Source organism: Loxodonta africana, chromosome 1, assembly GCF_030014295.1.
Source record: "Loxodonta africana isolate mLoxAfr1 chromosome 1, mLoxAfr1.hap2, whole genome shotgun sequence".
In the NCBI taxonomy this organism is placed as follows: domain Eukaryota; kingdom Metazoa; phylum Chordata; class Mammalia; order Proboscidea; family Elephantidae; genus Loxodonta; species Loxodonta africana.
In genome coordinates this window covers 9,284,494-9,290,983 of record NC_087342.1, presented here as the reverse complement: position 1 = coordinate 9,290,983, position 6,490 = coordinate 9,284,494, and positions in this window count along the sequence as shown.

The window sequence follows — 6,490 nt, the reverse complement described above, 5'->3', positions numbered from 1 at the left end:
TTCTGTTGATGTGTCTAAAGCCTATAAGGTTTTCGTTGCCTAATTTTCAGAAGTAGATAACCAGGCCCTTCTTCCTAATATGTCTTACTCTGGAAGCTCTGCTGAAAGCTGCCCACCATGGGTGTCCCTGCTCATATTTGAAACACCGGTGACATAGCTTCTAGCATCACAGTAACATGTAAGCCATAACAGTGCAACAGACTGACAGGTGGTGATTATATATGGTATATATATGGTTATCTATGGTGTATGGTACAAAAAAACAAAACCTGTTGCCATTGAGTGGATTCCGACTCATAGCAACTCTATAAGAGAGTAGAACTGCCCCATAGGGTTTCAAGGAGTGGCTGGTGGATTCAAACTGCTGACTGTTTGGTTAGCAGCCGTAGCTCTTAATTATCGTGCTGACTGTTTGGTTAGCAGCCGTAGCTCTTAATTATCGTACCACGTAAATCTCAGGTAGACTGGTTTTGTGTCCAGGCTCAAACTTCTGGTGTTTTACAGACTTTGGAGGCTATAGATTGTGGCAGCCTCATGCTGTATAAGTGGGTGATCTCATGGCGTTCTTGGGGTGGGGGGGGAATCACCTCTGCTAACTGTCGAATTATTTTTTTTCTCAGTGATCTTCTTACTATCTTTTCTTGTCCTCATCAGCTTCCTTATTTATATCTTTATCATTTTACACTTATGTCATTCAAACAGTATTCTACCTGGTCTTTACTTCAGCCTTTCTTCTGTTTGATCCATCCTGTACTCTCTGCCAGGTTGGTTTCTGTCAAGCAATGTTGTCATTGTTGTTGTGTGCTGTTGAATCGATTTTCGACTCTTAACAACCCTATATGATAGTAGAGCTGCCCTATAGGGTTTCCTAGGCTATAATCTTTATGGGAGCAGATTGCCAGGTCTTTCCCCTGCAGAGTGGCCAGTGGGTTCCAACCAGCAAACTTTCAGTTAGCGGCTGAGTGCTTAACCATTGTGCCGCTAGGGCACCTTTCAACAAAAACAGCAACAAAAACAACAGCAAACTCTAAAAATCTTACAGTTTATTCCAGAGTTTTTAGTGTCTTTTTTGTTGTCGTTGTTAGGTGCCGTCCAGTTGGTTCTAGTTCATAGCAACCCTGTCCACAACAGAATGAAACATTGCCCAGTCCTGTGCCATCCTCACAATTCTTTCTATGCTTGAGTCCATTGTTGCAACCACTGTGTCAATCCATCTCCTTGAGGGTCTTCTTCTTTTTCGTTGACCCTCTGTTTTACCAAGCATGATGTCCTTCTCCAGGGACTGATCCCTCCTGATAACATGTCCAAAGTATGTGAGACCTAGTCTCGTCATCCTTGCTTGTAAGGAGCATTCTGGCTGCACTTCTTCTGAGACAGACTTGTTTGTTCTTTTGGCAGTCCATGGTATAGTCAATATTCTTCATCAACACCACAGTTCAAAGGCATCAGTTCTTCTTCAGTCTTTCTTGCTCATTGTCCAGCTTTCACATGCATATGAGGCGAATGAAAACACCATGGCTTGGGTCAGGCAAACCTTAGTCCTCAAGGTGACATCTTTGCTTTTCAACACTTTAAAGAAGTCTTTTGGAGCCAATTTGCCCAATACAATGCATCTTTTGATTTCTTGACTGCTGCTTCCATGGGTGTTGATTATGGATCCAAGTAAAATGAAATCCTTGACATCTTCAGTCTTTTCTCCGTTTATCATGATGTTGCTCATTGGTCCAGTTGTGAGGATTTTTGTTTTCTTTATGTTGAGGTGCAATCTATACTGAAGGCTGTCGTCTTGGATCTTCATCAGTAAGTGCTTCATGTCCTCTTCACTTTCAGCAAGCAAGGTTGTGTCATCTGCATAACGCAGGCTGTTAATGAGTCTTCTCCCAATCCTCATGCCTCGTTCTTCATATAGTCCAGTTTCTCAGATTATTTGGTTAGCATGCAGATTAAATAGGTATGGTGAAAGGATACAGCCCTGACGCACACCCCTCCTGACTTTAAACCTTATGGTATCCCCTTGTCTTGTTCAAGCGCCTACTTCTTGATTCACGTACAGATTCCTAATGAGCACAGTTAAGTGTTCCGGAATTCCCATTCTCCGCAATGTTATCCATAATTCGTTATGATCCACACAGTCTAATGCCTTTGCGTAGTCAATAAAACACAGGTAAACACCTTTCTGGTATTCTGTGCTTTCAGCCAGGATCCATCTGACATCAGCAATGATATCCCTGCTTCCACGTCCTCTTCTAAATCCAGCTTGAATTTCTGGCGGTTCCTTGTAGATGTACTGCTGCGGCCACTTTTAATGATCTTCAGCAAAATTTTGCTTGCATGTGATGTTAATGATATTGTTCGATAATTTCCTCATTCAGTTGGATCACCTTTTTTAGGAATAGGCATAAATATGGATCTCTTCAAGTTGGTTGGCCAGGTGGCTGTCTTCCAAATCTGTTGGCATAGACGAGTGAGCACTTCCAGAAACATCTCAATTGGTATTCTGTCAATTCCCAGAGCCTTGTTTTTCGCTTATGCCTTCAGTGCAGCTTGGACTTCTTCCTTCAGTAACGTTGGTTCCTGATCACATGTTGCCTCTCGAAATGGTTGAATGTCGACCAATTCTTTTTGGTATACTGACTCTGTATATTCCTTTCATCTTCTTTTGATGCTTCCTGCATTGTTTAATATTTTCCCCATAGAATCCTTCAGTATTGCAACTTGAATTTTTTTCTTCAGTTCTTTCAGTTTGAGAAATACTGAGTGTGTTCTTGCTTTTTGGTTTTCTGTCTCCAGGACTTTGCACATGTCATCATAATACTTTGAAATCTCAAGCCACCCTTTGAAATCTTCTGTTCAGCCCTTTTACTTCATCACTTTTTCTTTTTGCTTTAAGTACTCGACGTACAAGAGCAAGTTTCAGTCTCTTCTGACATCCATTTAGGTCTTTTCTTTCTCTCCTGTCTTTCAGTGACCTCTTGCTTTCTTCATATATGATGTCCTCAATGTCATTCCACGGTCATCTGGTCCTCAGTCATTAGTGTTCAACGCGCCAAATCTTTTCCTGGAATGGTCTCTAAATTCAGGTGAAATATACTCAAGGTCTTACTTTGACTTTCGTGGACTTGTTCTAATTTTCTTCTGTTTCAGCTTGAACTTGCATGTGAGTAATTGATGGTCTGATCCACAATTGGCCCTTGGCCTTGTTCTGACTGATGATACTGAGCTTTTCCATCGTCTCTTCTCACAGACATAGCCGATTTGATTCCTGTGTATTCTGTCCGGCAAGGATAGTTGCCATTTATGTTGGTGAAAAAAGGTATTTGCAATGAAGAAGTCATTGGTCTTGCAAAATTCAATCATGTGATCTCCAGCATTGTTTCTATCACCAAGGCCATATTTTCCAACTACTGATCCTTCTTCTTTGTTTCCAACTTTCAGATTCCAGTCTCCAGTAATTACCAGTGCATCCTAATTGCATGTTTGATCAATTTCAGACTGCAGAAGTTGGTAAAAATCTTGAGTTTGTTCATCTTTGGCCTTAGCGATTGGTGTGTAAATTTGAATAATAGTCATGTTAACTTGTCTTCCTTGTAAAAAATATGAATATTATCCTATCACTGAGAGCATTGTACTTCAGGATAGATCTTGAAATGTCCTTTTTGATAATAAATGCCGTTCCTCTTCAAGTTGTCATTCCCAGCGTAGTAGACCATATAACTGTCCAATTCAAAATGACCAATAGCAGTCCATTTCAGCTCACTAATGCCTAGGATATCCATGTTTATGCATTCCATTTCATTTTTGACGATTTCCAATTTTCCTAGATTCATACTTCTTACATTCCAGTTTCTGATTATTAATGGATGTTTGCAGCTGTTTCTTCTAATTTTGAGTTGTGCCACATCAGCGAATGAAGGTCTTGAAAGCTTGATTTCATTCATGCCATTGAAGTTGACTCTACTTTGAGGAGGCAGCTCTTCCTCAGCCGTGCTCTGAGTGCCTTCCAACCTGAGGGGCTCATTTTCCAGCACTATGTCAGACAGTGTTCTGCTGCTGTTCATAACATTTCCCCTGGCTAATTCTTTTCAGAAGTAGATCCCAAGGTCCTTCTTCGTATTCTGGCTTAGTCTGGAAGCTCAGCTTAAACCTGTCTACCATGAGTAACCCTGTTTGTATTTGAATACTGGTGGCGTAGCTTTCAGCATCACAGCAACACACAAGCCCCCGCAGTACGACAAACTGACAGACATGTGGGGGAGTGTCTTCTATAGCTTTCCCCTGTTCCGCACCCAACACTGCCCTTCCATCAACACTCAACATCTACCTCTTCAGCTCTGCTGCTCTTGTTTCCCATCCAGGTCTCTTTCCTCAGAGATGTTCTTGCATTCAGCTGCCTTCCTTGTGAGAGAGCTTCCCTCTGATCCTTTCCTACAGCAGTTACAGTTGGTGCTGCTCCTTGGTACCCACCCCAAGCTGCTGTGCCTTGTTCTTCCACGTTCTTGCAGTCTCCACAGGGTGAGCACGTGGTGCTGTGCACACGACACGTGCGTAAGCTGTGTTTTTAGCAGCCTTTTATCTTGCATTTTTCTTGTGTTAGGTAATATACACTCCTATTCTCTCATTTTATAGGCAAAAAGTTGAAATTTTATGTGTGAAATTGAGATAGTTGTATCAATATTAATGTTTTAACCAAAGCATAGACATGTCTCATTCTCAAAAAATGATAAAAACGCAGGGATTCTTTTGTGCTGTGAGTTGAATTTGCAGTTCGTTGGTACTCTGATTTCAAAAAGCTTCATACGGTTTCTCAGCCTTTTCCTTTAGGCGAACTAAGTTTATAATAGCCTCCCACCATCACCTAACATGGTCCCGCTGCTTTTTTTGTCATTTATACTTAGTTCAGCCTACTGAAGAGCCCTGGCTTATTTATAGACAGATTTTTTCTTTCAGTATTACATATTTCAAAGTTACTGTATTTACTGCAAAAGGTAATAGTGACAAGGACTTTACACTTTTTTACAAGTGTTATGTGCATAAAAACAGTGTAGAAATCTCAAGAGTACTACTTAATGGATTATCACAAGTGAGTACACTGTGTGACCATCATCTAGGTCCAAAGACAGAGCATTGCCAGCATCCCGAGAGCCCAGCAGCCCCCATAACCCTCTAAATCCCTCTACCGTTCTCTCTTACCCGAAAATAACCACTCGAGGACTTCTAATACAGAAGTTGCCTGCTTTTGAAATGGATGCAGATAGAGTCAGTCATTCATTATGCATTCTTTTGTGTGTGGCTTTTTAAATTCAGTGTTATTCATGAGATTTATCCACATTGTTACATGTAGCCGTAGTTCAGTCATCTTCATCGCAGTATAGCATTTCATTGTATGAATAAACACGCCATGATACTGATTTATCTCTTTTACTGCTAATACACATTTGGGTTGTTTTTCAGTTTGAGCTGTAATGAATAACGCTTCTAGGAACGTCCTTGTACGTGTCTTTCGGTGCGTACCAGAGTGCGTGTGTCTGTTGTGTATATATCCAGGAAGCAAACTGTATATATTCAACCTTAGAAGATACTGCCATTTTTCCAAAGTGATTTTGCTAATTTTTATTCCCACTAGCAGTGTATGAGAGTTCCATTTGCTCTATATCTTTGCAGACAACCCACTGTACGTATGTGCATGTGTGCAGGTGTTTCCTACAGCGCAGATTACGGATGAGATTGCTTACTTTTTCTTCTGTTCATGAGCCGTATAGGTATCTGCTTTTATGAATTGTCTGCTCAAGTCTTTTGGCAGTTTCTTAAAATTAGAGAGTCTATATGCCCCCCCCCCCTTTTTTTCTGATTTGCATGGGATTTAAAGAGATTTTCTTTGGAATCCTGTCATATTATTAATTATACGTATTGCAGAATCTTCTCTTACTCTGTAACGTGCCTTTCACTCTCTTATTTTGAAAAAATTGAAGTTCTTAATATTGATGTAGTTCAGTTGTAACCCTTTTTTTTTCCTTTTTGACTAATGCTTTTTGTATCTTGGTCGAAGCATTCTTTGCCTACCCCAAGGCCATGAAGATATTTCTGTTGTCTTCTAGATATTTTATCTTTCATATTTAGACTGACAGCTCACCTGGAAATGATATCTATTTTTGTATGTGAGTATTTAATGAGAGTTGGGGTCAAGGACTAGAGCTTAATTTTTGTGGTTTCCATTTATTACCTGATTGTATTTATGTCCAGTCTTTTTGGTTAGATACATTCTTCAATTCCGTCTTATACTGCGTTTTACCTCCAGAGTCTAGTACAGTTTCTTGCACATGGTTAGTGATCAATAAATGTTTACTAATAACAGGGCAGTTCCTGTTAACAGTGATTAAGCACTCAGCTGCTAACCGAAAGGTCAGCAATTTGAACCCACCAGCCACTCCATGGGAGAAAGACGTGGCAGCCTGCTGCCATAAAGATTTACAGCCTTGGAAACCCTATGAGG